Below are 27054 nucleotides of genomic sequence, written 5' to 3' on the forward strand. Positions count from 1 at the left end.
GAGTTTGGGCATGCCAGCGCTCTCTGGGGACCCGGCCTCCTGTGGGAAAAGTAGAAGTGATAAGACTTGTCAGGGTTCCTGGGCGATTCAGTGACTGGATGCCTGTTCCTGGCACTTATCAAGTGCCCAGGGGAGGTTGATTTACTTTTGTCCTCCCTCGCCCCGTTTTCGTAATTGACACATACTGAATTTGGCAGAGAGCTTCTAATACTGGGAAGTTCTGAGTCCATTCAGTGAGAAGTCAAGTTGGAGTTCACGTGCCCACAGGAGCGGCAGAGGAGGGTGGCGGAGGCTGCCCTTGTGCTGGCGGGGACCCGGTAGGGGGCTCAGCGCACAAGCCTGGAACCGTTCTGAGTCCCTGGGGTCCATGTGGTGGAGAGCAAGCCAGCTGGAAGACCCATGGTCTAATCCCAGGCGCGCTACCTGGAGCCGTGGGGGCCCTGGCAGGTGTCTTGCCACCGCTTCCTCATCCACCAGGTGGCTCGGGGAACCCTGGGAAGGGTGGCCTAAAGGTGCGTTAACCTGCAGGTGCGTTAGGGTTGGGACCCCTATCCCTCCTACCCTGCTGTTTTAAAATTGCTGGTCTGTTGGAGTTTGTTATTTCTTTAAGCTGCTTGGAAGCAATGGCTGTGCCCCAGTTCAGGGCCCGGTACCTTCTCCATCTGCCTGGACACAGGTCCAAGCTCCTGCTGATAAGGCCCTCTGAAGCTGCCTGTGCAGGGAACAACTCCCAGTCCTTTTGTGCCTCTGCCCCAGGGATAAGATATCAGCTAGGGGACTGCATGGAGGTGACCCTGGCCGCAACCTGAGTCCCACTGCTTACCTGCCCGGGGCCTGGCCTGGCTGACCCACACTTGGAAAGCAGGCACTGCCCACCCCTACCTGATGGGAGCCAGGCTAGGGGCCTGGAGATGAGCAGGGGCATGAAGTAGGCACCTGCCTGGGAGAGGAGCCTGGTCTAATAGAGGGGGTGGCCTGGGAGAATTCTACAGGGCCTGAGCGAACACGGGGTGATGAGGGCATGGAGACAGGAGCTGCTGTTGCTTGCGGTGGGGTGGGCGGGGGGAGGGATGGGGGGGCAGTGTCAGAAGCCATCTCAGAGGTCTTAGCTGGGTTGGAGGCTCGAGTATCTGCTAGTGAACACAGGCATTCGTGGAGGGCACTGGCGTTGTTACATTCTGTATAGACAGACACCTGTGCTGTCGCTAGTGAAGAAACACAGGCCCAAAGAGGTGAGCGGCTTGCCTCATGTTCGCCGGACCTCAGCACGTGTTTCACACTGTTTGAGGTACATGGTGGAGCCTTGAGGTTCCTCCTTTAGAAGTCTGGGCCAGTTTAGCAGGAGGTACACTTGTGTCTGTGAGGGTGTGTGTGTGTGTATAAGGTTTGGGTCCACTGTGTAGGATGATATGCCTCCTTAAACCCAAGCTAGAACAGCTCCCCTGTTGTCATCAGCTGGGCATGACAAATACCTGGGCCAAGCGTGGGCTCTGCATCTGTTTAGCCTTATTTAAGGCTCTATCAGGTAACTTTTGCGCAGGGCCTGGCCCAGCTGGCCTCAGATGCCCTGCGCAGTCCTGTTCCGGAGCTCAGGCACCCAGAATGTGACGAGTGGCTGGGGATGCTGCCTGAGCTTGTGTCTGGCCTCAGCCAGGGCCAAGTTTTCCGGGAGGAGGATGCCGGGGGAGGGCCTCACTTGCTGGGGAAGATGGAAGCGGGGTGGGGGGGGGGTGGGGGGGGTGGGGAGGGGTGGGGAGGACCAGGACTCTGCAGCCTGCTGGTCCTTTTATGTGCAAACCCCACTGTCAGCTCCTCGGCCTGAAAGACCCCCACGCACTCCCTCCTCTGCTGAGAGGTGAGAAATTTCGCGGGGAGTGTTATCTCTGATCTTGAGGTGCACATTCCTGGGGACTGTCCTGGGGTCCAGGCTGGAATGACAATGAGGGTGTGCCCCAGATGCCTGCCTCCTCCCGGTGCTCCCTGGGGATGCTCTGTCTGGAAGGGCTCTGCTGAACCAGCAGTGTTTTCCTGCATTCCCATCCTGCTCTCCTGCCCTCCTCTGACAAAGGCAGGCCATTGGGATGGTAATGCCCTTCCGGCTGGCCTTGGCTCCAGGTGAAAAATGAATTTCGAGGCCTGCCCTTGAGGCTGTGCAGTGTCATTTTTTTAATGCAGATTTGGGGGGGGGGGTTGGGACCCAGTGGGGGTGGAGTGCTGACATGGGATCTGGAAGAACCCGAGATCTTCTGAGTTGTCACCCCTCACGGGGCATCTGCCTTAATATAAACATGCCAGAGGCTCTAGGTCGCCCACCCCCTAATGAAATTACCTTGTGCTGCTGCTTGGTGAGTCTGAGCTGCGCCTTCACGGAGGGTGGGAAGTCACCCAGAAGCCATTATGAGAGGAGCACGTCAGGAGAGGGCATTATTGCTGTATCTGGGCTTTGGTGATTCCTTCTGTTCTCGTCCGCTAGTTTCTCCTGGATTTTCGCAATTCGTTTGTTCTTATTATAAAATACATATTTTCCTTAACAAAAAAATTATAAGGCACTTCTGACGAACTAGGCAGCTGTTCTAAGTCTTTTGCAAATAGTGACCCATTTAATTTAATCCCAATGCAGTCCTGTGAGGCGCTGCTGAAACAGGTTAGGCGCCCAGGGCTCCGGGCACAGGTCATGGAGCAAAGACCCAGCGACGTGGCCTGAGGGCCTGGGGCCCTCCACTCTGAAAAGGAGACGATCAAAAATGTTGGTTGCGCCACCCCGGAAATGTGGGGTATCTTCCGGGCCGAGGAGCTGACAGTCGGGTTCGCACATAGAATGACTGGTCCCCCACCTCTTCTACCTTTCCCAGTGGGAAATACTTCCCAGAGGAAATACGCCCCTCTGAGTGTTTCCTGATTGTGGGGCGTAGTTATGTGGTTCTATATAGAACGTGCAGAAAGTTCTATACAGAAAGTATAGAAGCTTTAGAGCGTGTTTAACCAATTTCCCGCCATTTGAATTAGTAACATTTTTTTAATGGCCCTGCATGTATACTTCTGCACCCTGGTCCTCCTCCTCCTTCACACAGTTCTCATTTTTAGTGCCATGTTTTTCCTTTTGACAAATTTACTGGGCTTTGAGAAGGACTCAGAATTCCCCTAGGCACACCCACAGGCACTGCCGTGTCCTCTGTGCACACTTCGGGGTTAGGGGGTTGCTTTTGGCGGATGGAGGTCAGTAATAACAGCTTACGGCAGTGTGTGGTGGCAGAGATGCAGTGACCGGGGGTGTGGGGGCCAGGTTCAGGATGGGGTCCGGTGAATGAGCCCACAGTTTGCATGTTACATATTACAACTAATTATTTAAGCCGTCTTTAGTAAACCACGAAGCTGACATTATTCTTTATCATTAAATAACAGAATGATACTAATGCTATCATGTATGAATTACTTAAGTCGCTTTACTCAGTATTAACTGACTAACATCAGATGTCAGAGGAACGAAGATGTTACACAATGCCAACCGTTTTCCATCGGGATTTTCTTCCTCCTGTTTTCCTGGGAGCTTGAGGATATGTTTGTACCATCCGTTCCTGCAGCTCCATAATCTGAAGTTTGACAATGCTTGCCAAATTTTCCTTAATTTTTGTTTTTTAAAGTTTATTTATTTATTTTGAGAGAGCGAGCACAAGTGGAGGAGGGAGGGAGAGAGAGAGAGAGAGAGAGAGAGAGAGAGAATCCCTCGCAGGCTCTGCGCTCTCAGCACAGAGCATGAAGCAGGGCTCGAACTCTCAAACCATGGGACTATGACCTGAGCGGAAACCAAGAGTCTGACGCTTAACCCACTGGGCCACCCAGGCGCTCCTGCCAAATTTTACTTTATAATAGAAGGCCACAGGAGACAGCCATACTGGCTTGAATACCATCCCCTCCTCCCCCACCTTTATATCTGCGGGGACCTCAGAATGTGGCTGTGTTTGGACACAGGGTCTTTGCAGATGTGTTTAGTCCCATTGAGGTCATAGTGGATTAGGGGGCACCCTCAGTCCCATGAGTGCTGTGCTTGGAGGAGAGGAGAGAGCACCGAGGGAGATCCTCTGGAGAGACCCGGGGAGAGGCAGAGACCGGCGTGGCGGGGGCTGCAAGCCAGGGAAGGCCCAACATGGTGGGGACCCTCCAGGGGTAAGGGCAAGGCAAAGCAGGATTCCTGAGACAGACAACCACACAGGGTCAGCCTCCTTGGGAGGAGAGAGGGTGGACAGGAGGAGGAGCCCACGCCCTCTCTGGAAGTGTAGACGCTTCCTTAGTAGACAGTGCTGAGTGTAGGGAGGTGAAGTACTCTGTGAAGCTGGTACCCTCATCGTGCCCGCTCCGGCCGAAGCAAGCCTCCTCTTCTGGCAGAGGCACCTCCTTCTCCCCCTCACCAGCTGTGGGGCCTTGAGAGAGCAACCTAAAGTCCCTGGACCTCGGCGGCGTCCTGACATGTAACGTGAACCTGTCTTGGGTTGTGGCAAGGATTAAATGTGATACACGCAGAGCCCTGGTGCGTGGTTGGTGCCCCGGAACGTTAGCACTTTTCGTTTGCCAAAGATATAAGCAGGGTTGCTGCATGTGCCCCATTTCCTGTTAACCCTGTAACTGCCACGTCATATCCCCTGCTCCCCCGACCTCCATCCAGGAAGGGCTGGAAGCCTGCAGGGTGAGGCTGAATCCATTCCTGTCCTCTCAGACTGTCTTCACACCCCTTGTAGGCGGGGCGAGTAACCGTGCCCTGTCAATCCCGCCCCCCCCCCCCCCCCCCCCCCCCCGCCCCACACAAGGAAGAAAAGACAGTAAGAGGAAGCAGAACTACGACGGGCATAGGAATGGTTATTGCTGGATGGGGGCTCAGCCAGAGCACACCAGGAGGTGCGTGATGAAATCAGCAGGCCGCAGCAGATGACCCCCATCTACATTTTAGCCTAGTGTTAGCGCCCATAGCCTTCTGTTGATTGGATGCCCCCGGGAACATTCCCAGGGACGGCAGACCTCAGGATGAGTGAGGGGTTTACTCATGGGGATGGGGGCCATGATATGAAAACTTGTATAATGAGATAGACGTTAGAGAGGAACAGGAACCCTCCCATCCCCGCCCCTGTAGTGCCACACCACCTCTGTGTTTGGTCATGCAGATCATTGGGGTGGAAGAGTTTTGGGGAAGCATTGGATTTTAGCTTCTGCCATCTGCACAACAATGCTTGTTTTGCAGTTCATGAAATTGGACCTCAGAGAGGTCATTGTGGTTCCATGGCCCTTTCCCGTAGCGGGGGAAGAATGTGCATTCTCCCTTGTCCCTGTGCCCTGGCTCATGAGTTCACGGGCTTGGGGGCAGGGCCAGGTAGATTTGGGTGAGCAGCGCTCGGGCTGCCTGCTGCGTCCCACTGAAGGTTTGCATTTGCCAGTCTTTTTGCAGGAGATGGCTGTGCGGGACTCCGGGTGCCCGGGGTCTCCACCTTCATCTGTCCCTTGGCAGGAGTCCGTGAGAATCAGGTGCGGTGTCTGACTGCCCCTCAGTGCGGGCAGGATGTCTGTCATGCAGAGAAAACGATTGGGATGCAGCTCATTGGTGCTTTTGGACCTGTAACCAGGACCTGTTCCGGTATTCCGGTACCTGGAGAAGAATATCCACAAGTTGTAGTGTGAGATGCTGATTCAAAAGCAAAAAAAAAAGAAAACAAGCAAAACATCGGTATTTTTTATTGATTGTATTAAAAGTGTATGCTCATTGAAAAATAATCTCAACCACTACAGAATTTTAAAAGGAGGAAGTGACCTTTTCCTATAATGTCATCACCGTCCTTTGGCAGAGGACATTAATGGAAGGAGTCAGAAAACATGGGTTTGGAATCGTAGCTTGACCATTTCAGTTTCCAAAGGTCCCACGTGAGGGAAAAGTCCTGCCACCCCTGTGTGCCATCATGAGAATCTGGGGAGATACTTGATGAAGTTATGTCTGAGGCCGTCACTGGTGCTGGGTGGGTTCAGTTATATTCTTTGTCCTCATTGCCACCCCTGTGCTTCTGATCTTCTAGGAGCCCAGATCCGGGAGAACAGGGTGTCCAGAAAACTCCTGTGTTCTCTGATCTGTTGCTGGCTGCACAGCCGAGCTGCTGTCCTGGCCCCAGCTCTGCTCTCTCTGCTTGCTGGTGTTGGCCAGCTGGGCTTTCCTGCCCAGGTTAGTCAAGGACACAGAGCAGCAGGCATCCAGCTGGGAGTGTCTGTGGTGTCCCAAGACCTGGGCCTGCCTCTGGCCTCGGGTGTGTCCTCCCAAGGGTTCTAGAGAAAGTCAGGCAAGTTCAGACGGAATACATGCTCCTCCTTGCAGACTCTCGAAATGCCGGTGACACACATCGTCTCCCTTTCATTCATCGACCTGCACTACCTGTGTCTATGCGGCACCGTGAATTAACCGAAGGAAGCACTTTCTCATCCTTAACTAATTTGGGAAATGGTTAGAAAGGAGACTGCTTTTAATTTCTGGAAGCATAGGGAATGTGTTTGTCATTCCAGAGCATTCTTGGCTGCAGAGAAATGACGGTGGTTAATGTTCATGTATTGAGCTGCCGGAGGGTGGTGTGTGTGTGTGTGTGTGTGTGTGTGGTAATATTAGCTAATATTTATTGAGTGCTTTCTGTGTGTGAGGGACCCGCCATGCATTTTGCATGGATTATCTCATTTTATCCTCCCAGTGGCCCTGTGAAGTAAGGACAGTTGTTAATTTCTGAGGAGGAAGGCAGACCTTCAAAATGCTAAATAAGCCTCCTGGGGGGCACAGTGAATAATGGAAGCAGAATGCAAACAAAGCCTGGGTCTCCAAAAACCACATTTCCCTTCCAGAATCTTCGTGCATCTCTCTGCTCCACTCTAGGAATTGGTGATTCATCATCATCCACTTTTCTTTTGGAATCCTTGTGCCATTTTTTTCCTTTTAAAAACAATTTTTTTTCAATGTTTATGTATTTTTGAGAGACACAGAGAGACAGAGTGTGAGTAGGGAGGGGCAGAGAGAGAGGGAAACACAGAATCCAAAGCAGGCTCTGCGCTCTGAGCTGTCAGCACAGAGCCTGACGCGGGACTCGAACCCATGCACCGTGAGATCATGAACTGAGCCCAAGTCGGATGCCCAACCGACTGAGCCACCCAGGTGCCCCCTTGCTGTCTCTTCCCTAAAACAGTCTCCATCATTCTGGCCAGGCTCTGTAACTAGTGCAGGGAGTGAATATCCAGTGTGAACGTTAATTGAGCATTTGCTTGCTGCCGAGCATCTGCAGCGTTGGGTTCTGGGAGATTGAGAATTTAAGGATGAGATAGTTGCTTTCCAATGTCACTTGCACATTGTAATGGAGGAAGCTCAGGGCTACAGGGAGATGACGCTGAGCAGTTCAGCGTGGGGCCAGGGAGACAGAGAGAATAAGGCCTGCATACTTTCAGAGCATCCCAGTTCTGCATGTTGGGTGGCCGGGCAGAGCGGATGGGCCAGAGGAGATGACAGGCTTGGAACTTGAAATCCATATGGTGTCTGTCACCATACTGTGGGAACACTGGGCGAGTGGCAACAGTGGATTCAGCTGTGAGTCACAAAGAGATGATGGGAAAATGGGGAAGGCTGCACAGAGGAGGGAAAGGGCTTTGCAGGATGAGTAGAAGTTCACCGAGAGGGCTGAACAGTTAGAGGCACAGCAGGAGCAGACACCCAGAAGAGGGTCGGCAGTGACGTGGCCAGCGTGGCCAGAGTGCAGAGGTGGTTATAGCTGAGGCTGCAAGTGTAAGAGCTTGGACCGTGGGGCTTTAGTCGTGGTTCACCTTATTACCCCTGTGTTATGGGTGTTGTGGTTTCGTCACCTGTATGACGGGACGGGGCCGGTACCTGCCTGTTAGGGACATTGAGTGCACGCTGCCCCTGACCCGAGCCCTGTACTGTTGGCTGTCGGAATCACCTCTGGCCTGGTTTTGAGGCCGTTGACTAATCCCGCAGGTTTGAGACAGGGAGGTGATGTGATGAGACGTGTCGGGTGACCCTGTCCCTCCCGAAAGGAAGGTCTTCTGCTGGCATATGCCCGGGCGCTGCGGTGCTCTTGCTGTGTGCGTCTCTTCCGACGTGACCCTCTGGGTGCCTGTGGGCTTACAGGAGAGGGAGCAGGAACGCTGAGCTGTGTTGAGCCTGCCGAGTGCCCCGGGTGCTGGTGAACAGAGCACTGGGTTCCAGTCATGGTCACATCTTTCCGTCAGCTCGCCAAGAGACCGTGGAAAGCCCCACGTGGTCCCCTCCTCCACCATCCGAAGCCAGTTCTCCTCCACTGTTAGCACTGGTGGCAGCCAGGGGGTCCATCGAGGCTGGTGCTCCTCGGGGCCCGGCTGCAGATTTGCAAGAGGTGTGGCCAAGGGGGGCCAGTAATGAGAGCTCAGTACCCTGTGCCTTTTCTTTTCTCCTTTTCCGTTTCCTTCTTGTCCTCTAAAGCACCCTCCAGTTTCAGAATTCAGAGTGCATATATTCCTTTTCTAAGTTCCAGGTTCTGCTTGTTCTAGTTCGGGGGCTCCGGGCAAGCCACCCTGGTGGACCCTAACTGCCGCCTGCAGAATACACCTCAGAACAACTTCCCAGGGGTGGGTGAGGACAGCCCCAGCCCCTGGGTGTCAGGAGCCCTGTAGGGGCGGGCCCAGAGGGGGTCGGGGAGGGCAGGTCACGGTCTCTAGCTCGCACTACTCACCTCAGGCTGCACGCTCACTCCCGGAACGGGGCTTCTCCCGTGACTCCTGCAGCACCCCTGCGTCAGTACCCCCTGCCGGACCTGTGGAGCAGACCCCAGCCCAGGCCTGCTGACCGGCATTGCCGTGCGTCCGTGTGTGTGTGGACCTTGGGGATCTGTACTGAACAGGCCCTCAGGTGATAGTTAGAGACACTCAGGTGTGAGGCCCCCTGGGCCAGAGAGGCCTTTTGTGTTCCTGGGTAGATAGGGATAATTCACACACACACCCCGCCCCCACCAAACAGCAGTGTGTGTGTGTGTGTGTGTGTGTGTGTGTGTGTGTGTGTGTGTGAGTGAGACATCACCATGAATGCTGGAACGCCACCCAGTTCCCACGGAGCTCTGGACACTTGAGGTCCCTGTCAGGCTTCTTTCCTGGACTACTGCTCTGACATGTTTTTGGTGAATTTTAATTTCTGCTGCTTCTTCATTGCACCTGTTTGCTTTCCTCCCCTCCCTCCCTTCTCCTGCCTTTCCCTAGATAGCCTCCGTGTTGCCCATATACTCCCTGCGGCTCCTGACCCCGTAATGCTGGTGACAGGGGACACGGTGGAGTTCGCCTTTTGATGGGGGGGAGGAGGGTAGCAAGAGTGCGAGCCCGGGCAGACTGACACCGCCTGGCGCATTCGGGGGATGGCACAGCAGCGGGGACTTTGCGTGCCCTGCACCCAGCCTGTTGGATTTCTGTTCTGTGGTCTCTTCCTCCCGCCCCACCCCCTCCACGTTGGGTTTTGCCCACGGCCCCAGGGACAAGGTAGATGGCCCGAGTTTACTTAGTGACATGTGCCTGTGTGGCTTGAAGTAAGACCGGTTTCTGTGAAAGTCAGAAGTGCATTCCAGAGTCACAGCGTGACCTCCCCGGAAGCCCAGCTAATCCAGGTTTTAAAGAGCAGTTGGAACAAAGGTGGTGATTATGGGATGTGGGGGCTGTGAGGTGTGGGAAAGGGCAGGTACAGCAGGGTCGCCTGGTGGGAAGCTCTGTGTTGAGGAATCGAGCTTATGGCCCCAGAATGTGACCCAGATGCTAAAAGGAGGCGGGGGGGGGAAGGGGGGACTTGTCGCAGGGGTGGACCCGCGGGACCGTGAGGCTGATGGTCCTGGGCTGCACTCCACCCCTTGTGAGCTGCGTGACATTGGGCAAGGGGCCTGCTCTCCCCACTTCTCCCCACTTCTGTAATTTTGGGATAGGAGCCCTGACCCTCTGGTTGTGATCATTAATGGGGATTAAATGGGGGGAATTAGAAGGGATCTCTTCTGTGCTTGGCAATTAATAAATGCTGTTTCTCATTTCTGCCTTATTTTGAGCATCGCCCCTTGCCCCTACCCTGAGCATCTTTTTCCTTCTCAATTTACATACCTCTCGGGGACCCTGTGAGCCCTCCACACAGACAGCCACAGTCCCGCGTGGGGCTCCCCGGTGGTCCAGGGCGCGTGGACAACAGTTCGTTGGGCTAGTCCTCGAACGGGTGGTTTCTCACTGGCCCATTTTCTTTAGTGAGATGTGAAGCTCTTTGCAGGCAGGCCCTGTGTGGGATCGTGGTCTCCTTCAAAGTTACTTTCTGGGAGAATATGCACGCTCTGGAACTTTTCTAATATGGTGAGCCTTCGAGGGCAGGTCCTGCTGTTCTGTGAACTGCCTGCTCCACTCATGGCTCAGTGGCTCGGGTCCAGGGCACCGTGCCCCCTTTGTTCATGAGGATCTGATGACATTTGGGTCTTTGTTGACCTTTCCCTGAGGGATTTTGTGGGCAAGGGCAAAAAAAGGAAGTGAGGGAAACACACACACACACACACACACACACACACACACACACACACACATACACACACACTCACTCACTCCCAGGCCTGAAGTTTTGTTATTTGTGGCAGGAGCACGTTCATGACTTTTCTCAGCTCATCTCAGTATCTGAATCACCTTCAAGCTGTAGAGGAGGTGGCTGGGAGCTGAGCAGGCAGAAGGCTTTCTTTTATTGAGGACCTGCTGGGTGAAAGGGCTTCAACAGGCCAACTGATTCACCCCTGGCTCTGCGAGGCAGGGTGCATTTCGTGGACGTGGCTGTGGGTTCAGGAGGTGAAGCTCTTGGTTTCACAGCCGCATAGTAGGTGTTGGGTCTGTTTGTCTATAGAGCTCTGGTCACCACTTGGTGTGGCCTCCCCTCCCCTGTAGGGTCTGTAGGACCTGCGTGTTCCTGGCTCTGCCCACGGGTTTCTCCGGGAGCACTCCTCCTCTCACCTGTGGGTGGGGAGAGGCAGTCGGGACTCATCTGGTTTTGGGGACACTACCTCCCCGTTCCCGTCATGGCGGCCCTGAGCCAGGCGGGGATGATGTGACACCTCCAGGCCACAGTCGGACGCTCCACCACTCTGGAGAGGCGTGTCCTGGGCAATGTGGGCCACTTCCCGCTGGAAAAATAGCGAGGACTGGCATTCCCTGACCAACCGGTCACTGGCGAGGGCCTTTCTGTTCAGAGTCTGGCTGTGGATGTTGTCAATGCCTGGGGAATCTCTGTGCGTTGACCTTTCCAACAACTAGCTCCTGCTTCCCCATCTCTGTCTTCTGGAACCTTCTTATCCTGTCACCTTGCCCCCAGGCTTTCCTACCACATAACCCTTCTGTGGCAGGACAGCCTAGTGGTCAAACAGAAAGGCTCTGGAGACAGACTGCGTGGGCTCATATCTCAGCCCCCTTTCTGCCTACCTGTCCTCATTGGAAAACGGGTTCACAAGGCACAGCATTGTTGAGGTGACAAGACTTACTGCAGCCAGTGCCCTCGAACAAGCATTCGGGAGATGTGGTTCTCACCTGCTCTGCCAGGCCTCTGGTCATGCTGCCTTCTGCTGACTGTGCCCCGTGCCCGCCGAGTTTAGAAGCTACTCCTCTCCCAGGCGCTGTGTGTCCAGCCCACCTTCATACTTGAGATTGCTTCTTATCCAGCACCCCGCAGGGTCCTTGCTGAGCAACCCTGGGCCAGTCACTCTATCTCTCTGGGCCTCATTTCTCAGCTGTTCAGTGAGGGAGTTGGACCCGATTATTCCAAGGTTTCTTATGCTCTGATATGCAAGGGGCTCTCACATTCAGTATGCCCCAGCCTCTCTTTCTCTGCCCTGGCTCCTGCCACCCCACCATCACAACCCGGACACCACCCATTGTGTTCAATTATGGACATGTACTGTCTCCATGTCTCTGGATCTCTTGGGACAGCCTGGAAGCTCCCTGAAGGCAGGGATCCTATCTTCCTTGACTGACATGATTTCCAGCCTTATTGCAGCCAACACTTACTTTGTTTTAAATGTTTATTTATTTTTGAGAGAGACAGAGATAGAATGCGAGTGGGTTAGGGGCAGAGAGAGAGGTGGACACAGAATCCGAAGCAGGCTCCAGGCTCCGAGCTGTCAGCACAGAGCCCGATGTGAGGCCCGAACTCACAAGCTGTGAGATCATGACCTGAGCTGAAGTCGGAGGCTCAACCGACTGAGCCACCCAGGCGCCCCCTTATTTTTTTTTCATGTTTTTATTTATTTTTTGAGAGAGAGAGAGAGCAAGAGACTGAACATAAGTGAGGGAGGGGCAGAGAGACAGGGAGACCCAGAATCCGAAGCAGGATCCAGGCTCCGAGCTGTCAGCACAGAGCCCATGTGGGGCTCAAAGTCATGAAACACAAGATTATGACCTGAGCCGAAGTCCGACACTTAACCGACTGAACCACCCAGGTCTCCTTGCAGCCAACACTTATTAAGCACATGTTGAGTTCCCAAGTGCTGTGCGGGACTTCTGGAGCCTGGCCGAACCCGAATGCCAGTATTTTTAAGACTGGCTCTAATCAGTGTCTGTTAGAGCTGTGAGCGGGGCTCTGTTACAAATGCGTGACGGTACGTGGCCGTGGAAAGGCTCGTTCTGTGTGGGCTCCCTTGCCCCTCCTGTGTAAGCCCAGGGTGTCTGGCACAGGATCATCAGACTGTTACGAACATTAGTGAATGGGGCCGGGTTCGCTTTGCATCTCTCAAGCCTAACTGGTGAGAAGAGCAGCCACATCCTGGTGCATCGGGCTGTTGAGGGTGAAGCTGATGCTCCGTGTGACTTGTGAACCCGCGGTGGGCAGCTGTGTGTGCTCAGTACCTTATATTCAGTCTCTCATCCACGTATGAACCCCAGAGGACACGCATTTCGATTCTTTATTTTTATTAGACAAGGAAACACTTAAAAGTTTTTTTAATGTTTATTTATTTTTGAGAGAGAGAGAGAGGGAGATACAGAATGCAAGCCAGGGAGGGGCAGAGAGAGAGGGAGAAAGAATCTGAAGCAGGCTGCAGGCTCTGAGCTGTCAGCACAGAGCCCAAAGCGGGGCTTGAACCCACCAACCGTGAGATCATGACCTGAGCCGAAGTCGGATGTGTAACCGACTGAGCCACCCAGGTGCCCCGACAAGGAAACTTCTAAAGAACTTAAGGGGTGTGCCCACGGCTAGTGACTGAGCGCAGCATTGCGATTCATACCCCCGAAGCCCGCCTCATCGCCCCCATCCTCTGAGTGATGAATCCGGTGTGTGCAGGGGGGGAGCGTGTGCCGGAAGGCGTGGGGATTCCAAAGCAGCCCATCTGCGTCTTCCCGGCACACGGGGAGGAGAAACTGAAATGAAGCAAAAACAGAGACTGTCAGCGAGAGGACGGCGGCCGCTTTCCCAGGGAACAAATCTCCTTGATTTATCTCTCCAGGTTGGACAGGCCCCAGCTCTTGGGGATCACAGAGACATAATGTGAACACGGCCAGAGAAATTGCCGCCTCTCCCTTGGTCAGTAAGAGAGAAAGGAGACACCTCTTCTGTGGCATCCGCGTTGAGGAAATCCTGCCTCCCGCGCCTGGGACAGATGCTGGGGCGCGCTCAGAGTGGGGGAGCCTTCCCGACCGGACCCTCCCAGCCGAGAACCCCTCTGTTAACTGCTCTGGCCAGAGCCGTGCCCGAGGCTGGCTTCCAGAGGCGCCAGAGTCAACATCTGCTGACTCTTGCGTGACAGGACTACTCACTGTTGCAGAGAGAGGAGAGAGGACAGAGAGAGAAAGCACACCCTCAGAGTCCGGGGGCCCAGCCACAGAAAGGGGACGGCACGTGGCCAGGCACACCACGGACACGTCCCCTGGCTCCCACCATGCTTCTCTCACATGCGGGTGCCAGGGACCACTCGACCTGCGCACTTGATCTGTGCCCTGTACCCCCGCTCACCATTCTGAGCCAACCCAGGGCACCTGGACTCTTGCAGCTACCAGAGCATCCTCCCGTGGATCCCGTATTTAAGGGCTGCTGCTTACGAAGGTTCCCCCCTGCCCCCCCCCCCGGCCCCTCTGTTGTGTAGGAAATAGAGGCAGCCTGTTTCTACTTTTTCTTCAGAATGCCCACTGCAGGGGGCCAGCTGGTGGAACTAGGGAGGGTCAAGAAGGAAATGACACGTGTGGGCCGGGAGGCACAGGGGGAGACTCTGCCAAGAGAATGGGGCTGGGAGCTGTATTTTCTTGTGGGGCAATTCCAGGCCGGAGTCTGAATTCTGTGTCACCAGGCCGGAAGACGGTTATTTGCCAAGTGCTCCCCTCGGTGCCCTCAGGGGCAGGGGCAGCTGGAAGCAGCGGGCCGTGAGCGTGTGGAGGGGCAGGGAAGGCCGGCAGGTGCCGGGTCCCAGGCCTGGAGGGCCGTTCCCAAGCCGGAGGCCTGCCAACAGCGTACTTTCTCAGGAGACATTAAAGAAAAGTTAACCAACATTTTGTTGGGCCTTGACAGGCATTAGAAAGTCCATCTATCGTGATTCCCCGGGCGGCCTGGCCGGTGTTCGCACACCGTGCGTGGGTGTGCAGCCGGCACCTGGGTGAATGCAAGGCCACCCGCGTTTCTGGAGCCAGTCCTGACGCCTTCCGGTCACTAACTGTCCCTTCCCCCTCACCCAGGATCACCTTGTCCTGGCTTCTCACAGCATAGATTACTTTAACCTGCTTATGTGTTTAACATAAGTAATACCGTAAGGCTCTCCCCTGGTGTCTGGCTTCTTTCACTCAGACTTATGTTTGTGGCTCCTTCTCATCGCTCTGTAACGATGTAACAGTGTAGCATTCCTCTGTGTGCGTGTCTGTGTGTGCGCGCGCGCGCGCGTGTGTTTAATTTTTTTTTAATGTTTATTTATTTTTGAGAGCGAGTGAGCAAGAGAGACAGAGTGTGAGCAGGGGAGGGGCAGAGAGAGAGGGAGACACAGAATCTGAAGCAGCCTCCAGGCTCTGAGCTGTCAGCGCAGAGCCCGACGCGGGTCTCAGTCTTACGAACCATGAGATCATGACCTGAGCTGAATCCAAGAGATGGACATTTGATGGACTGAGCCACCCAGGCGCCCCAAGACATCTTTCAGTGACGGGTACTCATTTCTGTGAGTCTGTACATGGGTGTGGAACTGCTGGGTCACAGGGCACATACACGCTCAGGTTTAGTGGATAATGCCAAACGAGTTTCCCAGATCGTCTGTCCACCAGCTTGCGTGAGAATTCCAGCGGCCCAGGAGAAACCAGTCCTGGGTATTGGCCATCTTCTTTATTTTGGCCAATCAGTTACAGCAGAAGCAAATTCCTTGCAAAAAATCACATAGCGGAGCAAGCGGAAATGCTCCCCAAGAGGGAGACGTTACTGTTGGGTGACATGACAGGTCGCACTGTGCAGTGCTCCACGTTCTTGCCGGTGAAGCCCGTGGCGGGGCTGGGCCGCCTCCTCCGGGAGGGTCCACTGCTTGGCTGCAGTGGCACCCAGCAGACCGTGTAATAATTCTTCCCCAGGTGACAGAGCTTTAATGTACCTGTCCCCAACCAAACACACGTGGCTTCAGCCTTGCCCGTGGGCCTCTGTAAATATTTAACAGACCGTGTCCCTCCCTCTCTCCCCTGTCGTTGACAGGGGCTGGTACCACAAGTCATTGCCCCCTCCTGCTGGACCCACAGGACCCCGGCCCTGACATTGCAGTGCCCCGCCTGTCCTGGCTGGTTCCTGGGGCCGGAGCTGAGCCTGGGGAGACCCAGGACAGGCTGCGTTTGACTCACAGGAGGCCTCATCCATTTGCAGAATTAAAAAATGGCTAATTGAACACTTAATATGTGCCCAGCAACGTGCTAAGTACTTTATGATGATTCTTTCTTTCTTTTTTTAAGTCTATTTATTTATTTTGAGAGAGAGAGAGAGGGAGAGAGAGAGGGAGGGAGAGAAGAAGTGCAGAGGGGCAGAGAGAGAGCAGGGGACAGAGGATCCGAAGGGGACTCTGTGCTGACAGCAGAGATGTGTAATTCACCCCCATTTTACAGATGAGGAAACTAAGGGTTAAAACCATTTTCCCCAAGTGACATAGCTAGTAAGTTTATTAGTTTGACTTCAGACGTTAATGTTTTAACCACTATCCTGTATTTCTCTCTTAGAGTCTAATATTTAGATACTCATACTTCCTTTTGAGCCCATCTTTCTCTTGGGTCTAAAAGCTATGTCAGGTGGGTTTAAATGGGACAAGGGGAGCTCACCCTGTGACCCCTGGTCACTGAAGAATGCTTAAAAGAGAGGACGGATCCCTGTTGGCCTGGTTGCTGTGAATCATACAGAGTCCCCCCAAAGATGTTCATGCCGTCGTCCCTAGGACCTTACATGTCAAGACAGACTTTGTAGACACGATTCAAGTGCAGGGCCATGGGCTGGATGATTAGCTCGGGTCATCTGGATGGGCCCCGTGTAACCACAGGGCTCCTTGAAAGTGGAAGAGGGAGGCCAAAGGGTCAGCGAAGGGGGTATACTGGTGGGAGCAGCGTCAGAGAGATGCTATGTTGCTGTATTTGGAGATGGAAGAAGGGAGCCCTGAGCTGAGGCATCGGAGAGCCACCTCTGGAAGCTGGAGAAAGCCAAGGAGAAAGGTTTTTCTTAGAGCCTCCACAAGAAAGAGCCCTGCCAGCACCTTGGTTTTAGCTTGGTGACACCCGGGTCAGACTTTTGACCTCCAAAACCGTGAGATAACAAATTTGTGTTGTTTTATGCCACCAAGTGTTTGAACATTTGTTGCCGCAGGAACAAAACAGTTGCTGTTAATGACCATTGCTGTGATGGTCACGCTCTTGGGCTTTGGTGCCAGATGCCTGATCTCAAATCTCTGTTGTATGATTTTCTAGCTGTGTGACCTCGGGCAAGTTGTTTAACCTGTCTGGGCCTCAGGTTTCTCATCTCTCAAACTGGATAAGAATAGCCTCTTACAGATAAAGTTGCCACGGGTTAAATGAGGGTCCTACGCGCGTGAAACCCCTGGTAGTAAGTTTGAGGTACAGTCACTGCAGGTAGGCGTCCTCACTCGTAACACAGAGCGGCGGATCCAGGCACACAATTGGGAGACAGACTCGCCTGATTCAGGCTCCACTCTTACTGGTTTGGAGCTGGGTAGTTGTGTGTGGCTCCGTTTCCTTATCTGGAAAATAGAGGCAGGAGTCCCAGAGCAGCCCGGGGTTGGGGAGGGTGTCGTATCAGATGGTGGGCCAGAACCTAGCGCGGTGAGGGATAGGCACTCCTGTAAAGGGCGTTTGCTCTTCTCTTTGGCTGGGTGGTGACCGCCCAGCCTGCAGCCCTGTGCGTCCATGGGTCCATTGGAATAATTTCAGTCCCTGTGCGGGGGAGGCAGGAGTATCCCCACAGAGCTAGAACAGTACTGGTACCTAGCAGGTGTTCAGTAATTGCTGCATACATGAATAACGAAAGGGAATGGCCCCGGGCCCTGCCCTGAAGAAGCTCACTGTGCAGGACGAGGCCTGGAGAGATGCCAGAGCTTTGTGGTTGTCTTTAAAAAGAAGCCAAACAAAGAACTACTTCCTACCAGCTGACACCAAACCCCCTCTGCTCACTGCCGGGACCTCTCAGCCCTGCAGGGGGGGAGCTCAGGACTGTATGCCAGGTCTGGCCCAACTATTAACTCTCTAAGCTAGCCGCCTATCCCTTCTCGGATGTTTTCTCCTCATCTTTATAATAGATGTGCCCTCTGCCCTCTCAGGGTAGTTCTGGGGAGCCCCAAGCAGTAGAAGGTTCTGGATCTGAGAGGTCTTTGGTGCCTGTGTGTGGTGACCCTCCCCTGAGGCAGGCCCCGGGTCTCCTGCCTCCCCTCTGTTTGGGTGTCAGAGCTCCGGGGCGTTATTCTTGGTGAGTTCCCCTCTAAGTATATTAGGGTCGAATACAAGGAAGAGTAACCCGACTACTGCTCTGGGTCCATGATTCGAACAAGATTGATTTTTCTTCTTCTCATCCCCAGCCCTGATCTTTGGACCAGAAAGGAATTAAAAAGATGCCCCTCACGATGGCCGTGCCTGTCAGTTACATGGAGCTCCATTCAAGGATTTTCGGAGCCTTTTGGATTTACAGTGATATTCAGCTGCCTGGGGAATAAAGTTGGTGGAAGCTTTCTCTGGAGTTACGTACACCCGACGCCTGTCTGGATGCTACTGGCGGTTTTAAGGAAGGCCCTGGCTGAGTGCCTGGCGGATCCCTGCAGCCTGGATGCCCGTGGGAGACGGAGGACCGCGGCTTCCTGTGAGGGCTGACGACTCTGTCCTTCTCTCCTCACGGATGCCTGGTTGGGTCTCTGCCAGTCCCGCTGGGGGCTCCCTGTGACACGTAAGGCCTGTCTCCTCCTTGTGCACACGTCCTCTGCATGTTCTGTCAGGTGTCCACCTGGGCTTTAGGTGACACTGGCCTGGCTGGTGGGAGAGGGGTCACCGTGATGGAGCCGGCCCTCAAGGGGAGCTGGCGTTGAATGAGCTCACTCTGTGCGTCTGCCTGGGTGCTGGGTGCCTGGGGGAGACGGACGGAAATGGGAAGGAGCTTCCCAGGAGCCTCCACCGTTCCCCGTGCAGACGTCATCGCACCTGTGCCAGCCTCGGTAGATGTCCTGGTTCGTGTGCCCGTCTCCGTCCACCAGACCACAAGGGCCTCGAAGGCGGAGGCTTCTTCCTTCTGAAGTGTGTTTTGAACACCTACCACGGTGCCTGGCACGTAGCGTCTCTGGCTGCAGAAAGGGCATTAGGGCGTTGAGAGTGAGTAGGGACGGAAGGCACGCCTCTGTGCTCAGCGCGAGAGACGCATTGTTGGATGCTTGCGGGGTGCCTGTGGAGCCAGGAGGCCTGGGTTTGAGTCTCTGACCCACCCCTGCTGTGTGCCTCGGGCCGAGTGGCCGCTGCCTGCCTCTCCCTGCTCTGTTCAGTGGCGGTGATGTGTGCCCTTGCTCTTGCCGGGGTCGTGTTGAGGATCACAAAATAGACGCTCGCGCCGACACCCAGCACGGGGCCCGGCACGCGGCAAAGGCTCAGCACATGGTAGGGTCACCGTTGGCTGGGGGAGGGCTCCTGCGGAGGGTCGGCCGTTGTTTGGGCCGCGAACCAGAGCCAGGTGGCCCGTGCCGGGCTTCACTCCGGGTACCGCGGTTTGGCACAGGCAGTTGGTCTAAGGTCGCTGTTGCCAGAGCCCGTGGGGAGGTCTGGCGGGCCAGGGAAGGGAGCCTCGCGTCCGTGTGAGGGAGGGAGTGCCGGGCTGGACATGGCATTGAAGGTCTGTGGGGGTTCTGCAGGAAACAGGCTGGCCCCCTGTGACATTGGTGACCCTGAGGGATGTGGCCTTAGCGTCAGGCCGCCCGCGGGAGAACAGCGGCTCAAACAGCCAGTGCCCCGAGTGCAGGTCACCCGGGGCCACCTGGCACTTGGTTGCCAAGACCGCACTGAGGTGGGACCTGGGCTTTGATTTGGACGGGGTTCCCAGGGCCGCTCGTGCCTCATGGCACTTCTCAGCGAGGCTTTCCCTGACCTCCTAATGGATGGAAATAGTGTCCCTCTGGTTATCCACCCTGCTCTCAGTCGGCGCCCCTAGATGTGTTATAATTTGGTATTCACTTACGCAGGTTCTTTGGTCTCTTGTCTTTCTCCCCCGCTGGAAAGCAGTCTCTCTGAGGTCAGGAAGCACGTTTGCCTTACACAGTAGACATCTCATTTCTGTATCTCACTTGATCAGATCAGAGAGTGACTCTTCGTGGTTTTATTTCAGTTTTCCTGGAAGGGACAGACAGAAAAAGGGAAGTGCTCTCTTTTTGAGCATCTGTGTAACTCCAGCAGCCAACAGTCCCACTAGGTGGGCAGTGGTGTTCCCATAGTACAGCTGAGAACGGTGAGTTTCACGGGGGCCATGTAGCTCACCCGAGGATCTTTAGCTAAGAGAACACTGAGCAGGAAGCCAAGAGCTTCCTGGTGTTCTACACTGAATCATGCCAATTCAGCTGAAGGGTAAAGACTTTTCCTTGGGGGACCTTTAGAAGGGCGTGTGTGTGTGTGTGTGTGTGTGTGTGTGTGTACATGTGTATATGTAGCATTGCCCGTTGCAGAATGCTCTTGGGCTCCTCACAACTGGGTGCCCTCTTTGTCCTCTGGGAGAGACAGACTTTCACTGAGACCCTCCCTCCTGTGTGGAGGAACAGGGGCCATGCCAGGTCCCAGGATAAAGTGTGTTTGGGTTGCAGTCTGGCCCCTGGAGGCTCACGGCCCTCAGGGAGCCTGTGCCCTTGGGTGAGTGGGGCTTTGCAGCCCCGTGTGATGGGTGTCATGCTGGCAGTACTGTGGCCAAGCAGGGCAGGGAGAGGAATCATGCAGGGAGGGGGCTGGTGGGTCTGGAGAACGGTGAGGGCAGGGGCGTTCGGCCGGGCTTGCACAACTGTCCTGGGGCATGAGGGCCTCCGCTAGAAGAGTGAGTTGGGAAGACTGAGGCACAGCACTGCCCCTTGGCCTCTTGCGCCTCTTCTTGCCATTTTCCCCGCCTTCCCTCTGTGGCACCTGTGCCCCCACTTATCACATGACCCGCAGCCCCGCTTCTCTTTTTGTCCGTTGCTCCCAAGAACAAACCCATCGTGGGGGTCTGGCTTATGCCTGCTCCTCCCAGGAGGACCGGAACGGGTTCTGCACCAGGAGACACGGCATGGTCACGGGGGGGGAAGTAAGACTCAGCCTGGCTCCTCCTTTCTGGCGGCCGAGTCCCGGCCCCCCACCTGCAGGGTCGTACTCTGTGGACGCTGACATGCAAGTGATCGCCATGTATTGAGCCACGCCGTGTGCAGGGCACGTGGCAGATAACTCTTCCGTTCCAACCCCTGAGGGACCTGTGGGGTAAACACCACTTACTGTGGGATGACAGGTGTAAACCAGGCTGGTCCTGGGCACGCCTGGCCCAGTGGCCCCTGGACTTACCGGTTAGATGGTGAACCGTGCTACTGGCTTGCGCTTGGTCCTCGTGCAGGCACCTGTGCTGGTGTTGCTGGTCGTGCTGGGCCTGGTCCCGGTGCTGGTGCTGGCCCTGGTCCTGTTGCAGCTGGCGCTGCTCTTGGTATTTCCTGTGTCCAAGGCGGCCCCTCCAGTCCCCCCTTCGCCGCCCCGTGTGCAGTTTGCATTTCTGCTTCTAGCACGTGGGCTTGGCCTCATCTCCTTATCTCACAAGTCCCTCTTCAGCTTCTTGGAAGAGCCCGTGTCTCTTTGAACCCTGGTACCCCAGACCGCTGCGAGAGCAGGCCTGACCCTCTCCTTATTTATTTATTTTTCCTGGGCCGCTGTGCTGACTCACAACACACACACTCATCCTGGGGCTCAGGGATGTGGTGCTGCCCTCCCGCTTACACGGATGCTCCAAGCCGGCATTCCTAGAGATGGCTTTTTGCCCTGGACTTGTTCCCCAGCAGGGGTGCCTGGGTCCCCTGGAGTGTACACGGGCTCAGCTGAGGGAGAGGCTGTGACTCATTCTCCAGGCTGAGCCCGGAGACCAGGCTTCTCGATGGACAGCTGCGAGATTGCTTAATGGCGGGTGTTTTTTAGCTCCTGGAATGTGCCTGGTTAATCTTCCAATCTGGCGAGGTGGGTGCGGTGCCCCTTCTTATATATGAAGAAACTGGGCTGCAGAGAAATCCAGAAAGCTTCTGAACTTCTCTCTGGAGAGAAGCAGAGAAGCTGGTACATGTACTCCAATCTGCCTGCCTTCAGCCTCCCTTCTCCTGCGGGGCCAGTGGCTCTCAGGCTGCGGTCAGGTGTGCAAGAGGGCTGCAGGTTACCGAGGGGCAGGCTGACTTAAAAAACACGGTGTTACACTTACCTTATCTTGACTTAGAAAAAGATCACACTTGACTCATGAGGCCTGTTATTTCGCAGCGTTGTTGCTTAGGACACGGATATTTGAGTTTAAAAGCCATTTTTGCAAAAAATATTGCAGTAACACAAGTAAACGTAGCCTTCTGGAAGAGGGCAGCATTTGGAATGCGGTCCTCATTTCCGTCTCTGCTGCTCTCGCTGCGTGGCTCTGGCCACATCACTGGGGACAGCATCTCTCTGCCTGTGACCTGAGTAGTTCTGTGCTCCGCTTCACATCAGCTGTGCCGGTGAGTTCAGGGGGATCCTCCCGAGATCCAGAAGGTTCGTGATGAAAGGGACTGCACAGCTCAGTCTGAAGCTAGATGGAAACCAAGAAGAATCTCAGCACCAGAGCGCTGTATAAAATCCCATAATTCTGCTCGAATTGACCGTGGCCATTGCTCTCGGCACTGCAGACGCCTTGTATTTATCGAGCACCCAAAGTCTTCCAGTCAACTCCTGTGTTACTGTCTGGGGTTGAATTAGGAAATAGTAAATGTTCCCCCTATGAAATCAATTGATGACTCATTCACTCATTTTTTCATTCATTTCCCCTCAATAAACAGGGGATAATATTACCTACCCCATGGGTTCATTGTGAGAATTACATAAGAGAACATATTGAAGGGCTTAATTCAGTGCCTGACATAGAATAAGTACTCTGGGAATACCAGCTATTTTTAAATAAAATGTTGAAATGGAATTAGAAGATCAAAACCCGTAGGCATATAGAAATAAAGAATACTGAGGATGAGTTACTAAAAAGTAACATTAAATTCCTCTCTGACTTCCTAGTCAGCATGACACAGTGGAGAGGTTATGTTTGTCTCGGTCAAGGATTGGCAGACTTTTCTGTCAAGGACGAGGTAGTAAATATTTCTGGCTTTACAGGACACACAGTTCTGTCACCACTAGTCAGTTCTGCCTCTGTATCCGGAAGGCAAGCATAGCCAGGATGTAAATGAGTAGGCATGGACATATTCCAGTAGAACTTTATTTATCAGAATTGGCAGTTAGTCCATAGGCTGTACGTTGCCCCTGGGTGTGAATGAGGGAAACCTTGGGGTGCCTGGATGGCTCAGTCAGGTAAGCATCTGACTCCGGCTCAGGTCATGATCTTGCAACTCGTGGGTTCAAGCCCTGCGTCAGGCACTTTGCTGACTGCTCAGAGCCTGGAGCCTGCTTCAAATTCTGTGTCTCCTTCTCTCTCTCTGCCCCTCCCCTGCTCACACTCTATCTTGTCTCTCCTTCAAAAATAAACATACATTAAAAAAAAAAAAATTAAGTGAGGGAAACCTGCTTATCACTGAGTGAAAGAAACTTCTGGATCATAAATTTAAAAAAAAATTTGTTACAAGTGTGGTCCTTTTTTAAAAAAGATTTTATTTATTTATTTATTTACTGATTTATTTTTGAGACAGAGAGAGACAGAACGTGAACGGGGGAGGATCAGAGAGAGAGGGAGACACAGAATCCAAAGCAGGCTCCAGGCTCCGAGCTGTCAGCCCGCTGCAGGGCTCGAACCCACAAACCGCGAGATCATGACCTGAGCTGAAGTCGGAAGCTCAACCAACTGAGCCACCCAGGCGCCCCTAAGGTTTTATTTTTAAGTAATCTCTACACCCCATGTGCAGCTTGAACTTACACCCTGGGATCAAGCGTTACACACTTCGCTGACTGAGCCAGCCAGGCACCCCAAGATGTGGTCTTTGTCTGAGGCTTGTTAAACGGTATATAGACAGTGCTTTCTTTAGGGTTTTATGGAAAACATAGAAGACCTTTACATTGCTAGTTCTTTTACCACGTATCTAACAAACATTTATTGAGGTCTTACTATGTCTCAGCCCATAATGGAACCAAAAGGCACGTGCATTTTGGCAAGGGGTGCTGCATTAGCAAGGGATCATCTCAGTGATGATGTAGGGAAGTCAGCTTAGAGTGTTTTCAATGTTGGACGTGCTGTCCAATCCCTGAATGACACACAGGCCTTGGTGTTAATTCGAGTGGCAGGTGTCAACATCCTGCCACACAGGGTGGGTAGGAGTGTCCTCTGAAATCCTTGCCCCCCTTGAGTGATAGCTGCAGTTATGCGAAGGATGTGATCTTTGGAGCAGAACACAACCAGGTTTTGAAGCTTTGCTGTTTCACAGCCGTGTGACCTTGCTCTAGTTCCTAAACCTCTCTGAGCCTCTCTTTCCTTACCTGCAAAGTTGGGACCTTGACACTGCTGAATCTTTGGTTCTTACCTCCGTGTAGTCAGCTAGTATTTACTGTCTAAATGTTAGTTCCTCCCCATGGGGGCCTGAGGGCCTCACCTCTCCCTTATCCCAGGAAGCTGGGTGGATGTGAGGATTATAGCCTGCTTGTCCCAGGTGAATGTTCAGGGTAAGAAGGCTTGAGAAAACACTGGCCTGAGGAATTCCGAAGTTAATGAAGGGAACAGATTCCAGAAGGGTCTCTGCCTGACCTCCCACCCTTTTTCCAACCCCCTGTTCTCCCTGAGCGAGTTTGGAGGCAATCAAAGCATTAGAGCAGCTGCATAAAACAACTCTCACGCAGTGGGGCAGGACTGTGGCCTTGGCCACTGGAAGTCTGGGCCAGAGTGGGTGACTTTGAGTCTCTTCCCTGCGGTGCCTGGTTAACCCAGGCAGGGCATTGGGAACAACCAGGGTGGGCAAGGCAGGCCATCATGGGAGAAGGGGGCATATTTGAAAAAGCTGGAGGATAATTTTCAGCCATCCAAAAGTGGGAGGGACTACGGGGCTGTGTGTGAGAAATTTGAAAGAAGACCCAGGTGCCTTTTAAAAAAAAAAAAAAAAAAAAGGAAACTTTTTCCATTATTCTGACTTTAGGACCCAAGAGGTATATTCAGTAAGGAATAGTGGGGTAGGATAAAGACGACAGGCTTTTGTTGACTGATAACAGTTTCCAGATGCATTCTCTGTTTCCGGCTAATGGAAACTTTGGGGAAAAGGCTTTGGGGCCCAGAGCTAGGCAGTGAAGTGCCATTGCGCTGCTGGAGGCCAGAGCTGGGCAGCGAAATCGCTACCGTGGGTGGGCCACATTGACTGGGGCTCATTCCGGGCAGATGGGCCGAGCATAGTCTGTCTGCAGTCCCGGGACCCAGGGCGGCTGCATTGGACCTGCCAGGAGCTGTGCAGCCTTGGCTGTGAGCTGGTGCTCCCTTCTGCTCTGGTCGCTCTCTGGGAAGTGGATTATTTCCGGTGGTAGTTGGGGGGGGGGGGGGGGGGGCAGCTGGGGAGGCTTCGTCCCCTTTCTTTTGTCTTGTCAAATTGCTGGCCATGCTGATAGCTGGTTCGGGACAACAGTGGCTGGGGGGGCGGGGGGGGTCTTTCCCTCCCATCTATCTCTCTTCCCTGCTCTATGACTCCACATGGGGTGGGGGTTCTGGGGAGAGGGGCTCCGCTCTACCTGATTACCAGGAACTGCCCCGACCCTTCCCTCCCCCGTGGAGGCTTATCTGGCTCCAAGCAGAGCAGCTGCTCTGGTGAGCTCTCCCGAGTCTCTCAGAAGTAGAGACTGGGTTTATTTAGCAGGAGGTAGTGACCTAAACAAATAAACATTAGCCAGGACAAGCTCCCAGCTTTCTGCTCACCCAGGGGCCCTGGAAACTCTTAGTTGCATTTTCAGAGAATGTGACAACAGTGCTCATCGTAAAAAGAGTTTTCCTGTCAGAGAAATGCTCTGGGGGGAGGTTGTCAGGGAATGTTAGAAAATCAGGGGCCATGTACATCCTGGGGCTTCCTGGCTTTGTGCCCTTGCAGGGGGACACTTGACCTCTCTGGATCTTCGGTTCCTTCTACATGGAGCTGGTTATTATGAAAATTACGTGACCTGAGATGTGAAGCCTGGCCAGTTATTAGCCCACCTCTGAATCTGACTGTAAGTCAGATTTGTGGCTTAGGTTGGTTTTGTGACTGTCCTGCTTTCTGGTTGTTGAGTCTGCTCAGGCAGTGCCTGGGGCTTCTCTGAGGCTCGGGCTCCTCGGGCTTTCAGTGAGGTGGTGGCCCATGCCTTGTGTCCCTCACGTGCTTGTTGAAAGGACCACATCAGTCACCTCTGGGAAAGCGTCTGAGAGCCGGACGGCGTGGCCGTGCTGGACTGTGTGATAGCCGAGCCTGCTCTCTTGGCAGTGGAGTCTGGAGGTGGCAGAGGTGGTGGGTTCCAGCACATTCCTCAAGGTTGAGGCCGGGCAGCACTAGACTGCTGAGGTGTGTGCAAGACACAGGCAGCCTGCCTCCCTCCGAGGCCAGGGAATGCTGGGCACACTGTGAGGGCCTCCAGCTCTCTGCTTCCCGCATCCTTTAGACCGACTTGCCGGACTCTAGAGTCTGCTGAGTTTCGCCGTGGTTTCTTGGCGTGACGTGAATCGTCCAGATCTGAGACACAAAACAAGAAGCCACCGAGAGTCATTTAACAAACTCCCCAGTTCCTACCCCAGGACCAACAGGTGTCAAATGATGTGGCAGGTGTGCTTTGGATTACTGCTTCTAAGGAAATAAGAAGAATTTAGCGGTAGAGTGCAAGTCTGTGGGCTCTCTGCTCCCATTCCATTTCCTTCCCTTTGCAGAAGTACCACTCTCTTGGGGCGCCTGGGTGGCTCAGTCGGTTAAGCGTCCGACTTCGGCTCAGGTCACGATCTCGCGGTCCGTGGGTTTGAGCCCCGCATCAGGCTCTGGGCTGATGGCTCAGAGCCTGGAGCCTGCTTCCGATTCTGTGTCTCCCTCTCTCTCTGCCCCTCCCCTGTTCATGCTCTGTCTCTCTCTGTCTCAAAAATAAATAAACGTTTAAAAAAAAAAATTAAAAAAAAAAAGAAGTACCACTCTCCTGAACTTGGGTGGTAGGTCACGTTTTTGTTTTTGTTTTTTTAATTTTTAAAATGTTTATTTATTTATTTTGAGAGAGAGGGAGAGGGAGAAGGGGAGGGAGACGGAGAGGGGGAGGGAGAGGGAGAGGGAGACGGAGGGAGGAAGCAGGGGAGGGGCAGAAAGAGAGAGAGACAGACAGAATCCCAGGCAGGTTTCATGTTGTCAGTGCAGAGCCCGACGAGAAGCTTGATCCCACGAATCATGAGAC

The 27054-nt window shown here is 53.9% G+C and overlaps 1 long non-coding RNA gene across 4 annotated transcripts in view; it reads left to right on the plus strand.

Moving 5' to 3' along the window:
• The window catches only part of LOC102951043, a 274243-nt gene that overhangs the window by 49062 nt on the left and 198127 nt on the right, over nt 1–27054 (plus strand). For all 4 annotated transcript variants that reach the window (XR_006213224.1, XR_006213223.1, XR_006213225.1 and 1 more), the window contains exon 2: nt 18060–18421. This is a non-coding gene — a long non-coding RNA (uncharacterized LOC102951043). The remainder of the gene's footprint in view (nt 1–18059; nt 18422–27054) is intronic.

This window comes from Panthera tigris, chromosome F2 (assembly GCF_018350195.1).
Source record: "Panthera tigris isolate Pti1 chromosome F2, P.tigris_Pti1_mat1.1, whole genome shotgun sequence".
NCBI classification, from domain to species: Eukaryota; Metazoa; Chordata; class Mammalia; order Carnivora; family Felidae; genus Panthera; species Panthera tigris.